The sequence below is a fragment of the Linepithema humile genome, chromosome 1 (assembly GCF_040581485.1).
Source record: "Linepithema humile isolate Giens D197 chromosome 1, Lhum_UNIL_v1.0, whole genome shotgun sequence".
Lineage (NCBI taxonomy): Eukaryota > Metazoa > Arthropoda > Insecta > Hymenoptera > Formicidae > Linepithema > Linepithema humile.
The window spans coordinates 38,844,778-38,859,571 of NC_090128.1; the positions used below are offsets into that span (position 1 = coordinate 38,844,778).

Below are 14,794 nucleotides of genomic sequence, written 5' to 3' on the forward strand. Positions count from 1 at the left end.
AATGACGAGACTTTAATGTTAAAAATAAAAGCAAGTGTGAAAGATTTAACGTAAAGTAGTCTAATGAAAAGTTGTAGATAGAAAACGACACTTGCCCGTAATTTTAATTTCTTCAATTAACCTGGGAATGATCGTGTGGTTTCTTTTTTGCATGGAGGTCGCGTAGAGTGTTCTTAGACCCCATTTAAAAATCGCTTATGTTAGCAATATGTTGCTACGCGTCTTTTGTTAATATTCGAGCAGCTTACGAATGTATTTATTATTTTAGAAAAAAAAGAAAAAAAATATACGATAAAAACAGAATAAGTACCATTAAACTATTGTAATGTGAGCTGCATTTTTTTTGTGAGGGATTTAATCGACTCTCCCGCGACTCTTCCGTGTTAAAAAAAAAATTGAAAGAAACCAGTTGAGATTTTTTTGCAGCATGGGTTGATATTCATAAAGAAATTAGAGACAGTGTGAATGTCGTCAGAAACCAAAGATTATTCTCGTGTTTGATAAATTAGTTTGATGTGTATAAATAAATAACTATAGATAGAAAGACACGTAGAAGAGTATTGTTAGACAATTTCGATGTCGCGTTCTTATAAAATATTTGTACAAAATTATCACGTAATGCCGTAAAAAATATTATAAAGATTCACACGTAGAGTTCAAATTAGTCCTTCGAGAGCATATATGTCGCAGAGAAGAATATCATAAAGAAAATTCCAATTTAGACCTGAAGTGTGCACAATGTCGTCTTGATACCGCATAATTATTCCATGTGTATTTAACGACTCTTTCTGGACGATGGTAAATCACACGAAGATGAATTACTGCCAGCGGGTCAAAGGTTAAATACATTCGATCATCGGAGAAGTTTTTATAACGTAGACATTCCTTCACGATTCATAACTAACGTAACTTCGCACGTACTTTTCTCATATTGTCGGAAGATTCACGATACGATGTTTGATAGATTCTCAAAGTAGAGCTCTATACTTGCAAAATAGCTGCGATTGTAGTTCTACATTTTTTCGATTGCTTGTGACGCAACACTTTTTATATCCGACAGAAGATTCTCGCGAAAAATGGGAAAAAGGTCAATTTGAAAATATATCTAACGAGCACGCTAGCATATTGTTGAATATTTTTATCGAAGGGAAAGAACCTTCGTCAATGATTTCTTAATGTATGTGCTTGAAGAATTAATTATATGAAGAAAGCTCGTCACGAAAGCGAAATTTCTTGATAATTATAAAGACTTTGTAAAAAAAATCATTATATCTTAAATTCGAAATTTTGAAATCTTACAATAGTACATGGCTAACATCTTATGTAACATGTACTGGCTGCAGCATGTATGCGGAGGCTTTACAATTATTATGATTACGCATTTGATGATAGTAACCGGAGAGTTGAATGCGAGATCGTGACATCGCGAGCAATTGCAAGAATATCCTACAGTTTCTCGTTCTTAATTAATTATATATACTTTGTATATATGTAAATTGTGTATGATACATAGTAAACTAATATATCAGAAGCATATTTAATAAATCCGAATCTTAAGAAAACAAACGTTTCACCTTTTATTTTTCCTAGTCAAACTTATACCTAAAAACCTCTCACATTTAATTAAAATTTGAAATCCATTTAATATTCATATTTTACTATTCATACTTATAAATTATTTTTTAATAAAAAATAAAATTTTTATCTGAATAAAAAAATGTGTTTGCTCAATATTTGTTTTAATATTAATAACATTTCGTAAAAATTGTATTGCAAACTTTTAATTAATAAATCCATCTCTTTTTTAATTGTTATGCTACAAATATAATCAATCTGACGTAACAAAAGATTTAAAGATTTCAATGCTATTATAATGTTTTTCTTCAACTTCAGGGAGTGTAGCGAAATAATATACGCGAAACAATTCACTCCTTTTCTCTCTCTCTTTCTCTCGTCGACCGTTCCAGAACCGCTTCCCTTTTTTCGAGACACGCCGGAAGACCGCGTAGCTTGAGTGACAAGCTTCCGGTTTCCGTTTCCGAGCAGCCATCTTGTTACCGGTTTAGATTTCCTGAGGGCGCCCCATCGAGTCTCGATGGGGATCGCGTTTGACTTCTGCAACCCCCAGAAAAAGTTTTCATTATTCGCGTTATGACACGAACACACATGTGTCGAGTAACTTGTTCGACCAGCCAAAGCCCCGCAGAATTCGATCAATATTTTTTATCTTGGGATTTCCTTTCGCGATTAAAAATTATCAATTTACAATTGCGTTGTCTTATCGAGTCGCATAATAAAGCATGATCGTATATCAATTTTGCGAGATTTTTTTAATCAGCTCATTCTCGCGATAATATGTCAAAATAGTGATAAATGATACCATATATCTAGATGATTTATCAAAAAAAAGTAAATATCGGTTATTTTTCGACAAAGTTCCCTATCTGCGGCTTTAATTATTTGACTGAGTTTAGAATCGCAACACTTTCTCGTGATATAGATCTGTAATAAGAAGTGTCATACAAAACTAAATCGCGAGAGAGTTAAAAGTCGGCAAATTAATTTATTATATTTTATCTCTATTTTTTCTCATCTTTATTGTGTACCGTATAAGCTTCATTTATTGACGAATTATTAATTTTAATTAATTTTCAGCAAAAATATTATCGCAGCTTTACAAATTTTTGACATTATACATATTTGCATATAAATTTCAAATAAAAAGTTTATTACAATAAAATCCATTAGAAATTAATTGAAAAATATGGTTTTGTAATCCATTTAACCCCGAAATTTGCAAAAAAAACCTTTTCTTTTTCGTTTAAGAATTATTAATGCCTCGAAAAAATATTTTTGGATAAAAAAAGATAAGATCGATTCTAAATTCAGAGAAAAATCGTGACGTTATGCTCGCGCGTGTGGGTCATCTTGTATATCTATTATGCGTCGTATCTATTGTACGAACTCTGTATATGAGACATAAATTAGGACGCACTTTAGGAATATCTATCGCTGCTCCACTTTTCCTATCGAAGCGGGACGATACAAAGGATTCCCTTGGTCCCCCCCCCCCCCCCCCCGCCCCGCCCCGCGTCCCTTATCTCGCCGTCCCGCATCACGACGGATGACGTAGCGAGGTAAATGGAGTGGACAGCGGGCAGCATATGCTTTGTGGCAATCGCTACGGGGTAGCTGCTGCTGCTGCTGCTGCCGCCGTACAAAACGAAACTGTCCTCACATATAGAATATTCGCGGCGGTGTGCGCGAAATGTCGGCGGTGCGCTGAACAGGAAGCGGGAGATAACATTCAACCCGGTACCAAACCCGGGCCATGATTTATATGACCAGCCGTAATCTATAGATTTGGACACAGTCCACCGACTTTTACTCTACCTACTTACCGCCATCGGCGAGGAGCACGTTTTACGGCGCACGTAAATCTGTGTGTATCGCTCGTGTGCGCGGCGCTGCAGCGTTCCTCATCAGTTGAAGATTTTTTGAAAAAATTTTAGAAAAAAGAAACATACCAGTAGTTATAGAGTAGAATTATAAAAATCAAAGATAAGTCATTTCATGTCCAAATGGGAAAATAAATCAATTTCTAACTTTATGACTCATGTTTGATAAAATCACTTATCTTTGGATTTTCACAATTTTGTTCTGTAACTCGTATGTTTTTTTTTTTTCTAGAATTTTTTCAAATACATATTTTTTATTTCTTCACTTTTTAAATTATATACTCTTGGCATTTATTATGCTTGAACGAGAACTATAAAAATAGCGGTACACATGTGACCGTTAGTCGTGATTCTCCACTGCGGCCAGCACAATCAAGCCGGATCATCGAAGATCGGGCTGTATCGCGGAATGCGAACATTGAGGAGATGCATACGAGGAGATAAAAATCTCGGGGGTCAGTGTATCGCGCACGGGGCACGCCAATCAATAGCCGAAAATAAATTGATAGTTTGTCGAGCGACGGGACGTCCCCTAATATTTCCGAATGTAATCGAGGGGGTGTGCGCGCTCTTCGAGAAGCCAGAAAAAAAGCAGAAATACAGAACGACGGGGACGGAGGTGGGGGAGGGAGGTAGGAGGAGGAGAGAGAACGAGAATAAACGTCGCCGAGGAGTAGAGAAAAAAAAAAGAAAAAAACTTCGACAATGCAGTTACGGAGCGGGCAAAGAGAGGGAGAGACGAGTGGACGACGTGTTCCGGGGGTGTTTTATTGGCTGGTTTCCGTGGGGTGGAAATTCTGTATAATGTACGAGATGTTTGCGTGGACTCTTTTAACCCTCTATCCCCCCCCCTCTCTCTCCCCCCCGCAACGGTTATCGCGGACCTCTCTTAGTCGGTCCATCGATACATAAAGCTACGGCGATTCGGTAAATTGTGTGCTCGAACGAGATATCTTCAAGTCCTTTCAGTCCGAATTACCGTTCGTATCTTCTCTCTTCGTGATAATATATTATTCTTTTACTATTTTTTTACTGAAATAATTTCTTTCAAACTTTTATCATAGAGAACAATCACACATTTATTGTTATTGCTCTTATATATCGAATTATATATTTCAACCATGTTTCAATATCTACCTCGTGTTTGTTCTCACGCTTCGCGACTGAATATCGACAACTGTTTCGTTGGTCAAAAGGTCGTAAGAACGCACACTACGGATCTTCGATAACCCTTGAGATCAGGAGACTGGGATCGAGCGAACCGCTATTGTTCCGATTGGCGTCGGAACCGGAAGCGATGTTCGCTTTTTATCATTTTTTTTTTTAAGGCCCACGCACGTGGCACGTGCCGACAATATACCGGGGTGCTAAGTCGCGTGACCGGAAGAAGCATCCTAATTGGTATCGATTCCGCGTCAACGTTGCTCTTTTTTACTCATAACGTTATTCAGCAATCTTTGTTTGCATTATTGTGCTTCGCATCAATTTCAATAATTCAAAATAATTAAAATTTAAAAAATAAATATTCACAAAATATTATTACAGATTCTTATCGCACCATCGCATCGTCATTAATAAAATTATTATTATTTAAAATTTTTAATTTTATATATATATATTGTGCCAAATAGTTATTAAATAAAATAAATAATAATACTCCAATAAGACATATCCATATTATTAATATAAATACTGTAATAAAAAAACCTGCTATCTTTTAGTTATATTTTTACTAAATTGAAAGAAGAAAAGAAATATTCTTAAATACTAAATCGCAAAAAGAATGAATTATTGACATTAACTTATTTCAGATTTGACGTGTTTTTTTCGACGTGTTTCGACGGCAAGTGAAAGGCGCGTTTAGTACTCGTTCGATCGGGATTCTCTCGGTACGTCCGACGGAAATCTAAATGTCCGTCCGCGTCGAGGGGTGGTAGAAGTTTGGCCGAAACTTTTTCAATCCCCAAAACTTTCCGCCGCGGGCAGTTTATTGTGCTGTTAGGAGTTTCAAAGGAGTCGGACGGATGTCGAACGGTCGAATCGTTGACCGTCGTCGGCGTTGCTCGAGAGCGTTGTCGTGTAAACATTGTCGGGGGTGCGTAGGATGGATGTCGATTTCGCGGCCGAGTTTGTGTGTAAATTCCTTTCGGGATTACGAGACGGGAAAAACACGCATAGTTCGTGTATTGACAGTGACAATTTTGGACCGGTGATTTACGCGCGTTTCTGAAAAATAAAATAAGCAGTAAAGGGAACGTTGCATCCATCATTTTGTAAATATTATTTGCGCCCAGTACTTCTTTTCATTTTTACTTAAACGCCGATAGTGAAATTGTTTGGTTCTTGCGGCGAAATCTTCGATTTAAACATTGTTGTCTCGAAAGACGTTGTTCGAGAAAAACATCGTCGCAACATGTTTGGCCGCACCGCAAGGGACAAACAACAAACAGCTTTCTTTCGTGTTTTCTTTTGTTGCAATTCACCGAAACTCGATGCTTTCCGACGCGGCTTGTATACCGCAATAACAATGGTCTCTTCGCGATTTTCTTGTCGCATTTTGGCAACGACCGAGATTCATAAGGGCGCGTCGGCTTTTCTCCGTGGCATCTCTCGCGCAATATCTCGAGCCGGCGGCGACCTGAGAGTGCAGAGTGTGCTCTGGAAGCTTGCCAGAGAGCGCGCATCGCCGGTCGAGATGATAAGTCTCTCTCGCGGGCAGAAAAAGTCGGAGTAGATTAATCAAAGCAGAAATTCGGAGCAGCGAGAGCGACCGCCGCCGACAAAGCATATTCCCCGCTAAGAATGGATCGTTTCCGGTTCCGCTCTCTTTATGGTACATTGCGGCCCAGCGATGTATTAAGATTACTTAATCAATAAAGCTCCATACCACACGGAAAACTAATTTGTTTTTCACTCTCTCGGCGATCCCCCGCCGCGCTGTCCGCGTTTCCGATTGTCGTGTGATACGTCAATATTTCAGAATTTTCTCATTGTTTTAACGTTCAGCTTTGAATATCTTCATTTGCATTTCCCAAGCTAAATCCTTATTTAAGTCCACTTGAGATGTAGTGTGTTTCTCTTATCCGCAACTAAAATAATTCCAAGTCCAGAAAGACTTAGTTTTTAACACATACGTCTTATATTATTGTTGAGGACAAATTTTGTGGAGCGCGCTATTTGTTCCCTCCGTATCCTCTGGGAACGAAAAGTCGAGCTGCTTGTTTGGACGAGACGCGTGCACGAAATGGTTGAACGTGGATTGAACAAACAGAACCATGGTTAAACGACAGTTAGCAGACCGTTAGTCATGGTTAAGTGACCAAACATTGACACTCGATATGCACGGAGGCGTCTCGATTAATGTCAACCGGGGGTTAAAACGGTTCTACGCAATTACAGTTTCATTAGAAAAAAAATAACATTATTGCTGAAGATTATACATTACATAAGTTTTTCTTAAATCATATAATAATAAATTACAGCAAATTACTTCAAATACTGTAATTATTAATATTCGTCTTTTTTATTGGCAAAAACTTTTTAATTAATGTAAAAAAACTCATGCTAGCAATATCAAAATTTCATTAGATCTGTTAACATTTGATTATCTGAGAAGTAGAATTTTGTCATCTCTCTCAGATAATAAATCAACGATTTCTGTACGCGATAATTTATACGATAGAACTTTCAGGAAAAGCTATCACGTGATTCGCAGCGGTCGATGAGACTCACACGAAGAGTATAATGCATCATAGAAAAATATATCGATTCTCAATGAAAGCTGTTTCGAACTACAACACGCTGTACAATAGATCCCCCTTGGCTTGTAGAATCGAGAGGAAAAATTGGAACCGCGCCGAGGAAGACGGGAGTTTTTTTCTGTTCCTTTTAATCCTAGTTACTTTGCGCCTGCCTTCTTACGAAGCCCTTCGCCCTCTTAAACGTTTCCCGGTTTCGCGGCTAAATCTGCTTAAACGAGCACCCGTCTCAGAATGAAACAACTTTTTCTTTCACTTCCACCAGAGCGTTGACAGTCGTGATTTACTCGACGTTGTATCTGTCGCCCGAGGTGTTTCCTCTGCACAATTTTACAGCTTAAATACTGAATATGACAAACTGTTTTCAGCTAAATTAAGAGTAATAAAAAAGAGTAATAAAACTTTATTTCTGTCATTAAAAAAGGTTGTTTTAAAAAATACTGATATTTTCTTTCGTTAAAAATGTTTCTGATTTATTTTCAGATACCAATTCAAAAAATCTATATCAATATACAAAAAAATATCTAAATATTATTATTAAAAATGGAATTTGAAGCATTGCATTGTGTCGAAGATGTTATCGCAGTTCTACAGAAGAATATTTAACAGTGACTTAATTAAACTGACGCGCCATGAGAGATCACATGTTTCAATTTCACGTGTTGGGATTTATGAAAATTTGAAAAGCTCTTAAAGGGGCATAAAAACGATCAAGGACCCGTGTCGGGCAATACGCTACGCGGCACCCTAATTCCGCGAGGACGTGCCGGACCCTCCCACGCCCTATCGGGGTTATTTCGCCCGTGACAATGGGGCGCACACGCGCTTAAACCATTAACCGATGGTTACGCCGATATATGTACGAAATCGTTTGGGAATCACCGACAATGACGGGCAGTGACACGCTGTCACCATATTTCCCGCGATCCTATCGTCTCTTCCTGCGCCCCAACGCACTCCGAAATGCAAAGGCACACTCGAGATTATAATAAAAACGCGTGTATCGTGAACGATGCGCATTACATTAACGTTGTTTAAGAGTTTTTACCGATAAATGTAGAAATAAAATTGCGACTTTTCGTACAAAATATTTCTGTGCAATAAATAGAAAACTAAATACTTATGTAAAATTATAAAATGGATTGAATTTTGTTAGACGCTGCATCGATATATAAAATTATTATTTTTCACACAATTCGTAGCTATCGACCTTGTGCAATCGCGAGATGTTTTCCAAGAGACGTCTTCAATAAGAGAAAAAAAAAAGTGTCAATCGTTCCTGAATATCTCGAAGCACAGCAATCGCTTAAACGTCCGCTTTATCGCAGACAATAAGGCGTTTAGCGAGCAGGATTCAAGAAACGACGCATAGGAGACGCAAGCGAGATTATCCGGCGGGATTTTCGCCCACTGAAAACTCCGTGAAAACACGACGCATTCACGATGGGCGTTAGCGCGTGCATTGATTTGCCGCTCAATTTCTCCCAAATATTTCTTCACGGGAAATCCCGCAGTGCACCGGCCGCAGCGCGCGCTCTTTTTCCCTTACAGTAGTAGTCGTAAGCCGGCATTTACCCGAATTGAGACACAATACCGCGTTTACTACGCCGTGGATAAGCCTGTTAAACGCGGACAGCCAGCTCATAAATGTCGGTATATTCGTAAAAATCAAAATACGGCTGTTAGATAATATTTGTGCGCGACAATATACTTCAAATCTATACAAATATGCATAAATCGATTTATATTTATAAGAAAAATATTTGATAGCTGTCTTTCTTGTCGGTTGATTTGAAGTTTCGATAATACATGCATATGATGATATTTCTTCCACCAAAATAATTTTTTGTCTAACAAAATTTCATCAGAATACTTCGCAATATTTAAATTAAAATATTGCGTACGCTAATAATTATGTTTTTATGTACAATAAAATCTATAATTAATTCGTCAAAATCTGTTCTTTTTAATCGTTCATAGCTCCAAGCCTATTCATGTGTCATGTTTTCAACGAAAAAAATCATGACCTGCTTTCGCCCGAACTTTCTCGAACAAAACGCAATGAGTTAAATTAATTTTCATATCGGTGAGCAAAAAGTTCTTGTTAAAAGATTCATTTGTAGATAACGGAATAGCAGCGACTGAAAGGCTCGAAAAGGCTCCGTTCTTTCTCTCGAGTTGCATTAAAGTTAGTTACGATGTGCAGGAGCAAACGCGCGTACATTTCGCGTCCGTGTGTGAGAGTAAACGCGTATATGTATGTTGTGTATATGGAATATACCATCCCAGAGAGAGAGAGAGGGGTGGAAACGGCTCCCTGAATGCTCACCTGGGCAAAGGCGTGGCTTTCGCGACAGTGGTCGATAGCGCGGCTACTACCCCGGAAAGCACACCCCTGTGCTCAGAGGTTAAAAAGAGGCGAAAAAGAGAGGAGAGAGAAAGAGAAGGAAGAGTGAAGGAGAAACCGGAGGACTCTCAGTTATCGACACTCTGCGACAACATTATTGTCGAAGCAACATATATCTCACCCATTATATCAAGAATTATTTCTGGCGGCTTTTGTGCAAAATAAGAATAAACGCTGGTGAGATTTGTGCGAAACTGCGAACTGAAGAAGGGAGAGACTCTAGGTCGCGTAATTTATTATTTTCGGAATATCTTTCATTTGCCATCTGCATTTGCACGCAAAAATATCAAACTTTTTTTCTAAATGTTCAAATTTACTAAGTTTTTTGCAATTTATAACTAATATAGTATCGAATATAATAAAAATTGCAAATTTATATAGCTTTGAAGAAAAAAGCATAATTATAATTATGCAACAAAAATAAAATAACGCATATTTTACGTTAAAAATATATCGATCAATAAGAGTAAGACAAAATATAAAATTCCGCTAAATATAAAAATATATTATTAGCTAGTTTCCAAAATAGACGACAGTATTTTGTTCGAACTCGAATTTCTTACTACTCTCGAGAAAGAATTGGCTTAAGGCAACACGCAAAAGTGACATATATGACAGTGACGGAATTTGTGGCACAACACGCTCAGAATTATCGATGACGGGTTTCGAAGATGCAGTTCGCAAGTATTGGCAAGCGTCGCGACATGTGTGTTGTCAGACAGTTATTATTTGCATCGTTTCGAAGACAGAATAGTGGTGATTTCGTCAACTAGACAGACATTTATGATCCAATCATATCCTCACCTCATTTTCGTATTTTTTGTCAGTTCTTGCTTCTAGTGTTCTTAATGGCTTTACTTGCGTCACGAACTTTGGTTCACAAGAACGATTAATATGAATAAGAAAAGAAATAAAGAATAAAGTTAAAAATAGATCAATAAAAGATATATAAAAAATTAAGTTTTCTGATAAATCAGTTGTAATAATATTGTAATTTTTATGTTGATTTTGCATGATCGCTTGGAATGCAAGCGAGATTTTCTACCGTCGGTTGAATGCAGCACTCTATTGCCGCTAATTAAACTTAAAGAGGCGCTTTCATCAAGAGTGAGGCCGTTTAAGAACTCCTTCAACAACAAATTATGTAAACTTCCGACGAATGTGCAACAGCATGTTTCCAGATTTCGAGTTGGTGATTAACTGATTGTCAATGCAAACGAGTAAAAGAAAGAATTTTTCTTTGACCTCATATTTGTTAAAATAAATTTTTTAAATCAAGATTAAATATTTAATCAAAAGTTGTCTAAGAAACATATCTATTTATTAAATCGCGATAGGCATCATTGATTAAAAACATATCTAAAAATTTATCGTTATTAGCTACAACAGCACTATTATAAAAATTAAATTTTTATAAATATGTTGTCGCATTTTTTTGCAAATAATTTGTATAATATATCTAGCTTTAACAAACAAAGATCGGACAATAAGCGATTTATTTAAACGATTTGCAGAAAATTGATTTTTAGTCGCTTGCAAACATTTATTGGTCGAATATTTCATCGGGTAAAGAAATCGACTGACTGGCACATTCCCGGGAGAATTGACGAAGATTGTAACAAATTGACTGGCATGTCTAGATCCTACGTGCAGCTTACAAGGGAGCGGGTAAGCCCCTTAATAGATCAAGATCCGACCTAAACACCACCGTGTCAGCGTTATGCCAGCAAAGTGCTGGTTTGTGTTACCGGAAGTAACGTAATAGCCAATGTGGAAGCTCATCATATATCGGGCCATTGTCTCACGGGCCGCATTCGCTCGTGCAAACGATTGCAACCTTTTTTTCGCACGCGTTCTGATCGTTGGAAGACCGGGGGAGCCATTACGCGCCAGAAAACTTCGTGAAATCGTAACTCTCTGCAAAAGTCGCTATTAAATATAACAATATAAACTGGTAATTAAATATATTGTACATAAAGAAAAATAATCAGAAGTATATCTAGCGTATCAAATTTGTGTGTCGTGATTTAAGAGCTTCCGAATTATCTTGGCAAAGGATGTCTGGAACATCGTAAATAAAAGCAATGTGAATAATTCGTGCGATTAGACAAATATTGTTCCGTTATACGTTTCATAAAATATAATTGTTTCGTACTTCAGTAAGTACTAAGCTTTTTCTATTCCCGTCTTGAAATTTCTGTGACGATGAACATGTGTAGCCACTTACTTCACTCTCTCTCTCTCTCTCTCTCTCTCTCTCTCTCTCTCTCTCTCTCTCTTACGATTTTCTCTCAATGGCACATGGACGGACATTTTTATCGGCGCTTTTCTCATCGCTTTGACTTTTCCGCGGTAGCCAGGTAAAATTCGATATCCCTTGACGAAGGAAAAAAGAGCGAGTATGACAGTAGCACGCTGCACGCCCAAATGGGGGACTAACATAACCACAATTACACGCGTAAGGCCGTGGTCCACAGTTAGTGGGCGCGACAATTGGCCGGATGTTTCCATTGTTATGGTCGGTGTGACCCGCGACATTGTTCACGAGTTTAGGGATGACTGAAAAGCGTCGATTTCGAAGGAAATGGCCTTTAAATGCAGGGAATTTCGGCATTGACGCGCGATCAATGACACGGTTATCGATGGGCAGGACACATAATCGTCATTATCCTCATCTTTCGCGAAATAGAATAACCTGAAATAAAACGCTAAGTTATTGATTGTTACAAATTACTGCAAGTATCAATACTTTGCATATCTTTGTATTATTCTTATTTTTTGTACATTTTTTTCGTCAAATCTGTCATATTTAATTTGAACGCTATTATATCTGCATTTTTAATTATTAGATAAAAAATATTCTCATTTTTTAATTGCGCCTATAATTTTCCAAACACCGGCGATGAAATAGTTTTTCAAGTCTAGTAGCTTTCATCGTTGAACCCTCGCCCGATTTTAAAGATGATACTTTTAAAATGGAGTTTACTCGCGGCACGCCGCGACTTTCGTATACGATGCGACCTTAATTTTTCCGAGACGCAAACCCGACGACGACGGGATCACCCGCTCGGCCGAGCGGCAAATCAGTAGCGGATGGCTTCGCGTTTTCATTTGTAAAAGTGCACTCGTGCCGGCCAAATTCCGGCTCTCCTTCGGTCCCGCGCTTCCGGTCGTATCGACTCTTATTGGTATCACCCTCAATGTGCTCTCAGATATTTTTTTTTTGCTGGGGTAGCCAACGGACGCACGAAATTAAATTCACAGGGCGCCGCGATTTCCGTGTCCTTATGAGGGTCGGCACACTATGAGCCACTATGTCGCGTCCGAGGGTTGCTCATATCTCCTTTGTTTTATTTTATTTTATAAAAACATGATTGCGAGAAATGACTTTACGACTGCGAGAGAAAAAGAGATATTTGGATAATAATGAAAAAAAATGTTTTCTTCCAAAAAAGTCTCTTGAATCTACGTTAAAAAATAAGGCTCATGTATTTTAAGACTTTCTAACGTTTTTCTAGTCTCTGTTTTTTTTCAAATGCAAAAAGGAAATATAAAAAATAAAGTTTTAATGATTGTACTAATATTTTTACGTCTTTAGAAAATATCGCATTAAAGATTATTAATATTTACAGTTAAGTGTATTTTATAGCTAAATTTTATTTTGAAAGTTGATCTCAAAAGTCTTCGAATCAATAATGTTTGTTGTATTCTTTAAACTGTTCGGTCTGACTGGACGTCGCCACGTTTGCTCCTTCAAAGCGGCCGATTCACAAAACAGGACGGATCGATTACGAGTGCGTTCTCGACAGGAGCATAGGGTGTGTACTTAGGATTCTTTAGTAGCGATTCTTGCTCTCGCGTGTCTCGAGCGAGAATCACGGCGATGATAAATCAAAATTTTTGGCCAGCTGGTGCGCATCGCCCGAGCTCGGTTGCGTGTTGCCGACATTGTCGGCGAGGCGGTCGTTTAAATCCATTTAATGCACGGGGGGAAGAAGAGGGTGGGGGAAGGGGGGGGTAACCCATCGGGAAGGAGGGTCCTTGTCGTGGACCCCGAATTTTGGGCCCCGCGAGTGAAAGAAGCGATCCCCATTCCAACAAGGCGTGTCCCGTGTTTCCGTCGCTTCTCCTGATCTCGTTCCGTCTCTCCTTCTGCGCCCCCCTTTTTTTTTTTACTCTTCGAAAGAGAGATCGATGGCCGTCGCCCATTCAGAAAATTTGTCTCTCGGCGGTGTAATGGACACAATGCACCGCAGGGCAGATCGGCACTGTGTGCCGATCGTCGAACGGCGATTTTCCGGCCAGGGAAATCTTACAGAATGCGTCTTACTACAGAGCGGCGGAAATGCTTCAATTCCTGCGCTGAAATCAAGGTATCGTTGAACCTTGATTAACGCCAAGGATGATTCGATCTTTATGGCTCGCTAGTGAATCGGGGAAAAGATAATTACAAAAAATTTAATTGAACCATCGCGGAAGAATGGAGATCGCAATGTTCGAGGGTTTAAAAAGAAAAAAATTAAATAAATTTACACGAACAGCAAATACTTGGTCAGCAAATGTCTCGATCTCTCACGTGCGTGTTCTTCGGCTTCGCTCTCTTGTTAACAGATTGATCGAAAGAATCAGCTCACGAATTTCCACCTCGATAATGGGGAAGTCGGTATTCCCGAGGGGTGTGTTCGACGGAGAGCACCCTCTTCGCTATCGCGCCCGGCACCCTTTTAGCATCGGCCTCACGAGCGAGCACACCCCCGAAACGTCAGCGGCTAATTGATATAAACGCACAACGTAATATACTTGTCATATAAGCGAAATCCGAGCCACACCGCCATCCGAGTGAACGGGAGAGAACGCCGGAGTGAGAGAGTGAGTGAGTGAGTGAGTGAGTGAGAGAGAGAGAGAGAGGGGGGAGGCAAAAGGGTGAAGAAGGGCGGTATATACATATATATACACGGGGGTTTGTAAGCCTTAAGCCCGGATTACGTTAGTCGATATTAGACTCCGGCGGTCTGATGCCTGACGATCGTCATTAACATATGAAAGGCTGATGACCGGCCCGCGGCTCGCTGACAAAAGTAAACGCACTTAAAGCAGGAGAATTGATTTCTCATTGGCTGCGAGGAGTAAAGTTATTGCGTGAGACTTGATCGATGCGACCGCGAACGTGC

General features: G+C 38.8%; 1 long non-coding RNA gene across 1 annotated transcript in view; it reads right to left on the reverse strand.

Moving 5' to 3' along the window:
• Positions 1 to 14,794, reverse strand: part of LOC136998128 (uncharacterized) — a 55,757-nt gene that overhangs the window by 16,529 nt on the left and 24,434 nt on the right. The window lies entirely within an intron of this gene.